Source organism: Halichoeres trimaculatus, unplaced genomic scaffold, assembly GCF_033239565.1.
Source record: "Halichoeres trimaculatus isolate MK-OKI-2021-1 unplaced genomic scaffold, fHalTri1.1 fHalTri1_scaffold_17, whole genome shotgun sequence".
Taxonomy (NCBI): Eukaryota; Metazoa; Chordata; class Actinopteri; order Labriformes; family Labridae; genus Halichoeres; species Halichoeres trimaculatus.
Window position 1 is genome coordinate 25,103,027 of NW_027437195.1, and position 11,964 is coordinate 25,114,990.

Sequence of the window (11,964 nt, forward strand, 5' to 3'; positions counted from 1 at the left end):
TAATGAGAATGATAGCAGCTTTAAAAAGACTGTTCCACACTCTGACCAAACTCATTAACACCAGCTCGCATTTAAATACACCCCACTCTTCTCTTTCTCCTCTTCCTCCTCCTCCTCCCTTCTGCACTCTGTCTCTCTTCTTTCTCATTTTCCTGTTTAACTTATTTTCCTCTCAATATTCTTATTTCCATGTTGGTTTTTGCACGCGATCTCCATTTTCCACCTCATCTTGTTGCTCTTTCCTCAATTTCTTTTTTTATTACTCTTTTGCTATTTGCCACTTTGACAGAAACACTTCTCATTTCTTCTCCATTTTATTCCATCTTAAACCCTTTTCATCTCTAAACTTCATTTTTCTTACATCTCCCCTTAGCTTCTAGTTCCAGGAAATCTCTCGTGTTTTGTTTCTCTGAGGTTTAATTTCATGTTTGTCCTTTTCTGGGATCTAATTTCTGGCCTTCCACACAGAATTGATCTCATCTTGCTGTGTGATACTCAAAAAGAAAAATGGGCCTCGTGTTGAGATTCCTTTTGTCCGTAACCCTCCTCTTCTCCTGCTCCTTTAAGCTGTGTCTGATTTTACCAGTGTCATACCTATCATCGCTGTCATCTGTACCCCTGAAATCTCTGCTGCTGCTCCCCCTACCCAAGTCCTTGCACGTATACAAATAAAAAAAAAAAAGCAGTGTTTCCCCACCTTGAGTTTTTAGGAATGCATAAAAATGAGAGGTGTATTCTACCTACTGAGAATTATCATGTGTGCGCACAAAAAAGATGTGTGCTCTCCCTACCATTCCTTTTATGAATGTGCATGAAATGAGAGATGTGCTCTCTCGGCCTTGGCAATTTTTGAATGCATTGGAAATGTATGCTCTGCCTGCATTAGAAATGAGAGGTGTGCTCTCCCTGCCCAGACTTTTTCACTTATGATTAATGCACAGAAAAAAGACATGTGCTCTTCCTACTATGGCTTCTTATGTGTGCAATAAAATTTAGAGGCATTCTCTTCCTTCCTTTATTTTTTATGCATTAAAAATGACAGGTGTGCTCTCCCTTCCCCAACTCTCTCCCAGTGTGCTCTTCCTTCCCTAACTTATTATTAATGCACAGGAAAAAGGACATGTCGTCATCCTACTGTGGCTTTTTATGTATACAAAAAAACAAACAAACAACAAAATAACCCAGAGATGGCCTCTCCCTTCCTTGTCTTTTTACGCATTAAAAATGAGAGGTGTGCTTTCCCTCCCCTCACTTTTATGCATGCATTGAAAATGAGTAGTGTGCTCTCCCCACCTTAACTCATTGATGTAAAGGAAAAAACATGTGCTCTGCCTACCGTGGCTTTTATGTATGCAACATAAAATAGAGACGTGCTCTCCCTTCCTTGACTTTTCTTGCATTAAAAATGAGGTGTGCTCTTCCTAGCTTTGCTTTTTATAAATGTATATGAAAGGAGAGGAGTGCTCTCCCTTCCATGCTTTTCATGCATAAAAAGATGAGACGTGTGCTCCTGCTTACCTTTGCTATTTCTGTAAACACATGAAATGAGAGGTGTGCTCTCCCTACCCTCGCTTCCCTTCTGTGGCTTTTTATGTATGCATTAAAAAAACACAGGGGTGCTGTACCTTCCTTGACTTTTCATGCTTTAAAAATGAGAGGTGTGCTCTCCCTATCTGTTCTCTTTATATATGTATATGAAAGGAGAGAAGTGCTCTCCCTTGCTTTTCATGCATACAACGATGAGAGGTGTGCTCCTCCTTACCTTTGCTTTTTATGTAAACACATGAAATGAGAGGTGTGCTCTCCCTGCCTCAGGCAGTAGCATTCCTAGTCAGCATTCTTTTATGTAACTGAAGTCTGTCTTTGAGGAAAAAGAGGTGGATCCAGGGGATTTTGTTATTGAGCATCTGCTGCCAGTTCGAGTATCTTAAACTCAGACAAAAACATAAGAACTGACAGCACCCTGTCATGTTTCTTTCCCTCTTTACTTTTACCTGATGTTAGCCTTCAGCGTCACACAGGACAGGAAACTAACTCAGCTGCTTGAAATCCCTGCTGACAGAACTCTTATTTTCTCCTCCTTCTTCTGAAAACAAGGACTAAAAGGAGTTTACAGTCCTGCGTTTGATTTAATATTTCCTTGCGCTACATTTTGCTCACATTTGCACAAGCTGTGAACGAGCAGTGACTCTATTAAATTCACATTAATGTAGCATTAAGCTGTTTTTTACTAAAAATAAGCCAATCAGAGCGCTGCAGTTTGAGCCTCATTGCAGGGCTCAGCATCACTGTATTTTCTGTGTGTTTGTGAGTGTTTTACTGTGTGTGTGTGTGCTTTGCTGTGGCCGGAGGCTGTCTGAGCCGTGGTGTGTGAAGGTGGTGATGGACTGATCCACTTCCTGCAGCACTACATCAAACACACACACAAACACGCATGAGGTACAATGCTGTGGAATAAGAGGCCATGATTTTTGGATGGGAAAACAGTTGATATCTTTTTAAAATGAAAATAAAAAATGCAAACAGAGGTGCATGAATATGACTGATTTGACGACATATTCATCCAGTTTAGTTTTTTAAATCAACAAATTTTCAGTTCAGGGACCAAAAACTAGCTTTTGTACCCATAAATTAGACAAATCTTGGATACAAATAGAAAAATCCGAAGCCTGGAGTGCTTTCAAAATGTTTCTCACAAAAAAACCACAACCTCTCTTCACTGTGTCTCTTCATTGAGTCCTTTTTCACACTTTTTCTCTCTGATAAAAGTCAAAATATTAACGAGGAGATCTGATTCTCTGCCAGCTCAAACACACAGGGGTTAACGCAGTGTGTTTCAGTGTGTACAAGCGCTGCGTGTGTGTGTGTATGTGTGTGTGTGTGTGTGTCAATATTTGGACAGTTACCATGCAGCTTACCAGATGAGCCCAGCATCTGCTTCTTGGCACGACGTGAAGAGAGTGACAGAGTGTTTGTGTGTATCTGTGTGTAGAGTATTGGTGTGTGTATATGTATTACATGCGTGTGTGTGTGTGTGTAAGTGTGTTTGCACTGCAGCAAAACTTGTTTTCCTCTCCGTCCAGCTTCTCTGGTTGAGGCAGCAGAAATAAACTGAGATTCATCATGAAGATTTATTTTTTCACTGTTTTCATAATCGACTTGTGCGTCCCTCATCTCTTTCTAAACTTTGTCTCAGAGTCTGACACTCCTCCTCCTCCTCCTCCTCCTCATCACATCAGTATCAGCTCAGCATTACTCCCCTCGACAAGAATAATCCTCCTCTTTAGAAAAAGAAATAAAACTATCGAATCAAATAAAATCATAAAATAAGATGTAAGAGGGTTACAGCGGATCTGCGCTCTGCTGTGTAATCCGCTCCTCACATGACTTCAAAAGAGGCGACGTCGAGGAGCGCCTGGCCTCCTCCTGTTTACCATATCAAGGCTCTGCTGCTGCTGAGGAAGAGGAGGAGGAGGAGGAGGAGGAGGAGGAGGAGGAGGAGGGGCCCGCAGAGCTAAAGAGGCAGAAATTGAAACACAGCGATGAGTTTGTTAAGTTGTGATGCTCATTAGAAAAAAGGGGGAATCGGAGGAGGAGAAGAGGGGGTACACTCACTCTCCTCCTCCTCCTCCTCCTCCTCCTCCTCATCATCATCATCATATTCCTCCTCATATTTTCTCAGTTCTTCTCCCCAGAGTTGCCTTTGAGGCGTCAACCTCCTTCACTTAAATCTGCCTCCATCATTATCATCTCATTCCTATCTCCTTCTTCGTCTCCTTCCACTTTTTCTTCTTCTTCTTCTTCTTCTTCTTCTTCTTCTTCTTCTTCTTCTTCACCTTCCTTCCTGTCTTTGCTGTAACGATGGACACACACAAACATAAACACATGTTGTGTAACTTTGTAATGAAAATTGGATATTGTTGAGATTTTTGCAGAAGTTCTGACAGAGAAGAGCTATCCTCAAAGTCATTTCCTTCCTCCCATCTCTTCTTTCTTTCTTTCTTTTTTTTTTTTTTTAATATGTTTCTTCCGAAATTTCAAAATAAGGTCACAAATAAAAAAGTATAAGCTTAAAGAGGGGTATTGGTTTTCCTTAGTGTTTACACTGTACCTCTGGTGTCCCTCACAAGAGCCTCATTTGGTTTCCAGTTGGAAAAAAAAACAGTTTTCACACACACTGGTGTTTCAGAAAACCCTGATGTCAGCCTCTGTCCGTCTGAAACATGGAGCTGTATCTTTTAGGGTCCCCCTCATGTAGATAACGTGCCATCTTTTTTTTTTGTCAACTGAGCATTTTTAGCATTTCTGCAATTTCTTTTGCACAGGCTCCTGTTGCTTTTAAAGGTTGCTTTTTACTGGAAATAAGACAAAAATACTTGATAAGACTTCAGAAAAATGTCTTGTAATGAGTTAAAATAAATCTGCCAGCGGATCAAGAGAAAAGTTCCTTGAATTTAGACATTATTCTGGTTTTAAGCATTTTTTTTCTTCTCCCATTGGTAATTTTTTTTTTTAAACTTGTTACAAGCAATTCAAACCTCATTTTTGTCTTTAAACTTAAAACAGGACACTTTTCTGGACTGACCCATTGAAAGTGGCTCATATGAAGTATAACAAGACAATTTTTACTTAAAATAAGACAGAAAACTTGATAAGATTTCAGTTTTCTGCAGTGTAGCGACAAATGTCTTTTTTTTTCCTGTTAAATATGCTGTATGCTGCGTTCAGGGTCAACCCGGATATTGAACACTATTGAACACGGTATTGACCCCTGAGCTACATTGTGCCCGCCTGTCATCAAGTCAGCCACACCCTTCTGCTGTTTATACACTGTTTTGTTCCCCTCTTCCTCCACACCTGTGCCAACCTCTCTTTGGGGGTATTGTCCTCTCTTCATTGTGTCTGGCACACTCACACACACTCACACACACTCACACACACTCTCGTTGTGGTTTTCTTCACATCAAAAACAGGGAGAGAGGAGTCAGAGGTGGAGCAACAGGAATATAAAAACAGAAAGAGAGGGAGTGTGATATTTGATCAGCTTCTCTGGTCAATTTTTAATCCTTAATAACTTATTGAAGGAGCCTCTGGTGTCTGCGATCAATACTGCTCACTGCAGGCTGAGAGAACACGTGTGTGTGTGTCTGGGTGTGTGTGTACGATTGAGTGTGTGTCTACGTGTGCAGCTAAAGTTCATTAAAAGTTTTTTGGGAGCTTACATGGTTACTGATTTTATAACAAGGGTCTGTTGAGTTCACTTTTTGTTATATTTCATTTCTTTACTTTAGAGAAAAACTGATGAAGATGCTGCAACTTTTTCATATTTCACTAAACAGATTTTCAGTTTAAGCGTCCCATGTCAATACTAAACGTGGGAAAAGATTTCAGGATGAGACTTTCAGGCTGTTCCGAGCAGCTTGTTCAACAAGTCACACAAGATTTCTGTGAGATCAAGACGAGATTTGCTGAATCTGTGACATCACAAGTTGGTGAATCTCTTTAAAAGGCAAACTAGTCTTTTAAAAAGAGACTTTGTTGCATGGTGACATTGGAGGAGGGTTTCAGAACGTTGAGTTCCAGAGGGCTTTGATGTTTCTTAAAGAGACAGTAGCTGAAAGGAGGCATTTCAAAAAGAGGCTGAACTGTGGGTTCTTAAACCTCTTCAGACCCAGTATCCACTTGTGTGGATGTTTCATTTTTGCCTCTCAGACCCATGATACTTCATTTTTAAAAACTTTGACCAATTAGCCACATTTTGGGACATTGCTCAAATCATCTTTTGGTGAAATCACAACGTTGCACCCATTTTAACGAGAAAAACAACGTATTTTAGTACAGTTACACTACTAACAAACAACTAATAGAGAACTCATAACACAAATAATCAAACTTCCCGTACAAAGACCAAGTTTAGTTATTATACTTATTAGGTCTTACTACTCTCAAATAGCAAGCTGAATTAAAAGTTGCACACCAGACAAAAGCTCAAGTCTTATGAAGTTAAAGACACCAGCCTAAATTAAATAGATTCAAGGCCTTTGACATCAACGGCGACGCAAATAAACAGCACGAAATCGCTAAAAATTCGGAGGCCATTTTTGACACACCTGTCTTTGTAGATTTTATATAATTTGTCTAAAGAACGGGGTGCTGGGACACTAATGCAGTCAAGCGGCCAGCCATGATGAATGCTTTGATATGTGATGTGTCAACAATGAGCATTTTGATCGTCCGATGTGTACTTGGTGCATGCAAAACATGAAATCGAACTCTATCAGTAAAACAAGCTGCAGTGAAATAGTGTTGCTGGTGTAAAGGCTTGCATTTTAAAACAGAAATTTAAAAAAAAGAGACAATCAGGTGCAAAATATTTGCAGATAAAATATGTGAAAAATACGTGACTGGTGTGCAAAGGGCTTTACTTTAGAACCTAGAATCACATAAAACTACTTCAGCTTAGCTTAATACCTCTCCTTTGACCATGCATGAGGCAAAGTTTCAGCTCATAGATACTCATCCAAACTTTGTATATGACACAGGTGTGATTTCCCTTAAACTTCACAGACCTATTCTATTCTATTCTATTCTATTCTATTCTATTCTATTCTATTCTATTCTATTCTATTCTATAACTATTCTCCTGAAAACACTCTGTACCTTTCTTGTGGCCTTTGAGATGCTGGAAGTGGAATGTTTTGATACGTGATGTGTCAACAATGAGCGTTTTGACCGTTGGATGTGTGCTCGTCGCGATCAAAACTTTTTGGAAAAATCAACCTTGGTCTGAAAAAAAAAAAAAAAAAGCCAGAATTTTGCTCAGCAAAATAACGTTGCTGGAGTGAAAGCTTGCATTGAAATACAGCACATTAAAAAATAAAATAAAAACAACATGCAAAATATTTGCAGGTAAGATTCGCATCTGGTGTGCAAAGGGCTTCACTTTAGAGCTGAAATCACATAAAACTACTTTAGCTTAGCTTGATGCCGCTTCTTTGACCATGAATAAGGTAAAAGTCTCAGCTCGAAGATACTCTCACCAGTTTTAGTGGTGGTGTCCGGATTACAGGACAGGATATCGCTCCACTTTCAGCGATGGTTTCTCGTTCCCTCATGCTTTGATTCTCAACCTGAATGTTCAAAATAAGGAGTGTAATCAAAAATGAAAAATGACCCAACTCTAATAACCTTAAAAAAAATTAATTAAATTCAAGTTGATTTAAATTTAACAACAAAAAAAGTTGAAAAACAGAATTTTTGCTGAAAAAAGCAAAACAAGCCTTTTATTGTCTTACTGCAGTCTGACAGACTGTGTGTGTGAATGTGTGTGTGTGTGTCGGCATCTGTCACATTGTGTACTGAGGCAATGAATGTTCATTCCCGACACACACACACACACACACACACACACACACACACACACACACACACACACACACACACACACACACACACACACACACACACACGCACACACCCCTCTCTCATTCTCTTTCAATTACTCTCTCTCTCTCTCCTTCCTTCAGGGCTTTGTATATATGGGTCAATGGAACACACACACACACACACACAAACGTAAACACACACTCTCACACACTCACACACACACACAGTCCGCCCCCCAGCGTGCGATGGTGGCGTGGTAAATTAAATGTAGAGCTATATGTTGCCACCATCCAGATGACAAATGACGTGTGGTAATCGTCTTAGCTCTGATAGCAGCTGTAGCCCCTGGCAACGCAACACACACACACACTCTCACACACACAACAGCATGCACTAACACACACCTCTCTTGTCAGTGTGTTTGTTTTGTTTGACTGCATTTGTCCTCCATTATATGAGCATCCATGAACATATGTCTGTCTGAATTCATTTGTGTAAGCGTGTGTGTGTGTGCATGGAGGTTTGTGTGTGAGTGTAAGTGTGTGTGTTTGTGTGTGTAAGTCCTTCCAGACATCATGACCTGTCTGCGTTTATGTTATTCCTGCTTTGATGTGTGTTTTTCCTCCTGGAGACTTCTACTATCCATCGTCTTTGGTGCAGGACATTTTAGCCTACATGCACACACCTCCATACCTGTGTGTGTGTGTGTGTGTGTGTGTATGTGTGTGTGTGTGTGTGTGTGTGCCCTCTGTTGGGAGGTGTAATAGCCTGCAGTCAGAGCAGCAGCGGCGGCAGGAAAACAGGCCTCCAGCCTCAGATAAGAGCTTCCTCCAACTTTCCTCTGATAAAGACGACTCCTGTTTATTTACATTTAAATAACACTCCTCCTCCTCTCTCCTCTCTCCTCCCTCTATCTGTCATCCTCTTCTTCTCTCTCTCTTTAACACCTGCTGCCTTGCCTCTTCATACATCCATCCTTCCCACTTTAACCATAACTGCTGGAGGTGGGCGATACCGTGAAGTTTGGTATTGATTCGATACCAAATTGTCTTTGTTCAAGACAACTTTTTACTGGTTACAACGCGCAGAGCTGAGGTATTAATCAGTACAGTTATGTAGCGCTACGATCTGAAACGTGGCATCAAGCCGGCTGTATGTTAGCGACATCTGCAGCCTGGTGCTCCGACGTATCTATAGGCTAACGTGACAACAAGTAAACACTGTTAGTTTTATAAGTAGTTAAGTAGCTGTTTATAATTAGCACAGCTGAGAGCCCGGTGCTCTAAGACATGTCTGTAATGTGTAACATTAGTGAATCCTGGTTAGCTATGTCCTGCCAGTCATCTACCAATCAGAGCTAATGTAACCTCACTCTTCATTTTATTGATAGACTCTCAAGTTTGAACTGACCACTGCAGAATAACTGTTGACTGTGTGTTGCAATGAACATTAGCACAAACAGTTAAGCCCCTGTGTTATGGAGTGAGGCCGTATCGCTCTCCAGTTTAGCTTTTTTCTGCTCTTCTGTTCTTTTTCTGTCTGACAGTTTGGCTCCTGTGTCCACCATCACTACAAAATTAATCACAGAAATTGAAAAAACACAGATCTCTATTATTTATCTCTACTCACCACTACACTTCGTCACCCAGTCTTGTGTTGTCATAGAGACTTAGATGTGTCGTAAATCAATCCGGTCCTGGTCGACCCGAACTGGAAGCTAAAAAGTAGCATTTTAAAATAACCAGTAACCAGCAATATTGGTGCTGATAATCTCATTTAAAGTGTGGATTACAATCAGGCATATATCTAGAGGGGAGACTTTTTCAAGATCATTTTCAAACTCCTCACAGCCTCTTAAAGAAATTAAAGTGCAAAAATGTATCACTTTGGGGTAAAATTAAAAATCTTTTTTGAGGTACAGAGTTGAAGACTACAGTACAAAAAATAAAAGTTCTCCCATTATTGCACTCATTGTTTTAATAATAAACTGTAAAGAATTATCACATCAGAAAAAGTGTTATAAAAAATTTCAAACAAATTTCTTTTTTTTCAGTAGAACTGTTTACTGAAACCACACAAAATTAAGAAACATTTTTTTTTGCCTTTAGTGCACTTCTGTTTTTTTCTTAAACAAAGTGTACAATTATCATTTGAGACAAAATGACACCAAAAATCTTTTTTAAGGTAGAGAGTTAAGAAAGCAGAGATGTCGAGGAGCACATGTAGAGAATCTGGTCACAGATATGAGGTGTGTAGGAACAATATTTAAACCTCCTAATTTACAAACACTTATCAAAGTTATATGTAAAAAGTTCACTCTGGAAATACTGTTAACAAACTAAGTCATTCTAAATAAATAAGACTTATGGTCCAGGGTGAATTATATATGTTGTATGTTGTATTTTATATGTTATATAGTTGGAGATTTTCTTCCTTCTTGTTCACATTCCAATGAAGACAGAAAGAGACAGAGTGAGAAAGAGGGATGAGGAGAGAAAAATTGAATCAACAGAGAAGTGCAAATGTCCAAGACAGTGAATGAGAAGACTGCGAGGTGGAAAGAAAGAAATGGATGAATGATAAGGTTGAGAGGAGAGGAAATAAAGGGATAAATGGAGTGAGGACAGAAAGAGGGAGAGATTATTGAAAGTGGTAGGGAGGGAGAGATGAGTGGAGGACGGAGAGATAGAGAGTCTCTCTGGTGTCAAATGAAGAGATAAGAAACTAACCCTCCCTCCGTCCCTCTGTCTCTCTGTTTCGCTCCACAGAGAAGATGAGTGGGAATCCCACAGGGAGGCCTTAATCCATACTCTCCCTCTCTCTCCCTTTTTTCCCTAGCCATTCCTCCCTGGCTCGGCCTCTCTGTCTGGGTAAATCTCTGCGGGCTGGATGTAATGATCTGCTGTCACACTCACTGGTCAGACTGGAGGAATGAACTCTCACTTACTGGTCAGAGTTAAATCTGTGACTGCTGCAGAGATGAAGCATTAGCTCTGATAAACTCCTCTTTCTTCAGGAGGTGATGATGTCATAGAAAGTCTTTAATCTCACTGCCAATATAGAGGAGTGCATTTAAAAATAACCAACCCATGATACATTATTTTAAATCTCTTGGATTTTCAGTGATTCCTGGTTAATACTCAAAGCACTTCAGTGATATTTAATTTTGAGTGACATAATTTGCAGATTACTTTGACTTCATAAATGATGAGCCTGGTAGTTTTTTTCCTCAAATGCATGAAAACAAATGTGCGTCAGCTCACACTGGCTACATGTTCAGTCTGGCACATTACAGGACACCAGCCAGCTGGAGTCATGAGACCGAGGAGCTCCCATGATTTCCACTCATTCATGTCGGGCTGTAAAACCTAAAACCTGTAGACTACTGGCCTGGCTGTGCTCATTATGTCTGTTTGTTATAGTCAAGCTAAACATGATTTTGTTTTGTTTTGAAAGTCACTGGATGATTTTTGATAGTTACCTTGGGATGAATTGACGTGTTGCTGCGACCATAGACTGTTTATAGGGTGGACAGTGTTGCTTTGCCATTTACCATTGTACGGTTTTGAAGCCAAAATACCCCCGTCACAGGCGCAGCCATTGGTAGCAGTTGTGCAGCCAGAGTCTGCGCAGTAGATGGACTCAGAGAGAATCTGAGTGGAGCTGGGTGACAAAAATAATAATTATTTTTTTCTTTCGAGAGTCTAACCACTTCTTGGCTCTACCTTCTGACAAATTCTGCAATCCCTGAAAAACAACACAAGAACGACAGCTGTCAATCATCGTTAAAAGTTACGTAAAGCCTAATTTTTTACCTCGTATAACTAATGAAAATGAAACTTTTCAGAAAAAAAGAGGACTTGAATACATGGCAGCCAAATAATATCTTCAAATCACCACAACAATCAGATGTGAGAAATATTTCTACGAGGTGTATTAATTTTATTAAGTTGGACCACAGCTCATCTGGAATGACTGGGGACACAGAGTTTTTGACTTATACTGCAGCCAGCCACCAGGGGGAGCAGTTTTTGCAGCGACCTCACTTTGAGCAGAGCAAGATGACGTCCATTTTTTTTATTTATTTTTTTTTACAGTCTATGGCTGCGACCTGTCTGACACATCAACTTGAAAAGAAACCAAGAAATCTGATCTATGACACAGCAGAGCTGACCTGGTGATGCACCTGGTTTATTTTGGCCGTAAGGAAAAATCAGGCTGCAGTTCCAGCCATGAATTCTATGGACAATGCTTGGAAGTTTAATTAACTTCAAAAGTAACGGTTAATTTAAAAATTTTAAGCTTCAAAAATGAGCCCCCGTGTATTGTGTGAGGATAGAGAAATAAGCCATTGAAACCCAAACTGTTTCTTCAACCAGGATTAAAACATGTTTATTTTTGCTATAAAGATAAGCTTTTTTTTTTTTTTAAGCTAGGTTAGTTTGTGGTTTCTGGTATTTCTGAAGGTAGCCTCAAGTGGACACTCAATCCCACATGGGCCTGAAAGTCTAGACTGGATGTTGCATCCTGATGATAACACTGACAGCAACAGTATATAGACGTAAAAGAAATTTGAAC

At 39.9% G+C, this 11,964-nt stretch overlaps 1 protein-coding gene across 4 annotated transcripts in view; it reads left to right on the forward strand.

The window, feature by feature from the left end:
- Positions 1-11,964, forward strand: part of npas3 (neuronal PAS domain protein 3) — a 343,632-nt gene that overhangs the window by 35,989 nt on the left and 295,679 nt on the right. The gene's annotated exons all lie outside the window — the stretch shown is intronic.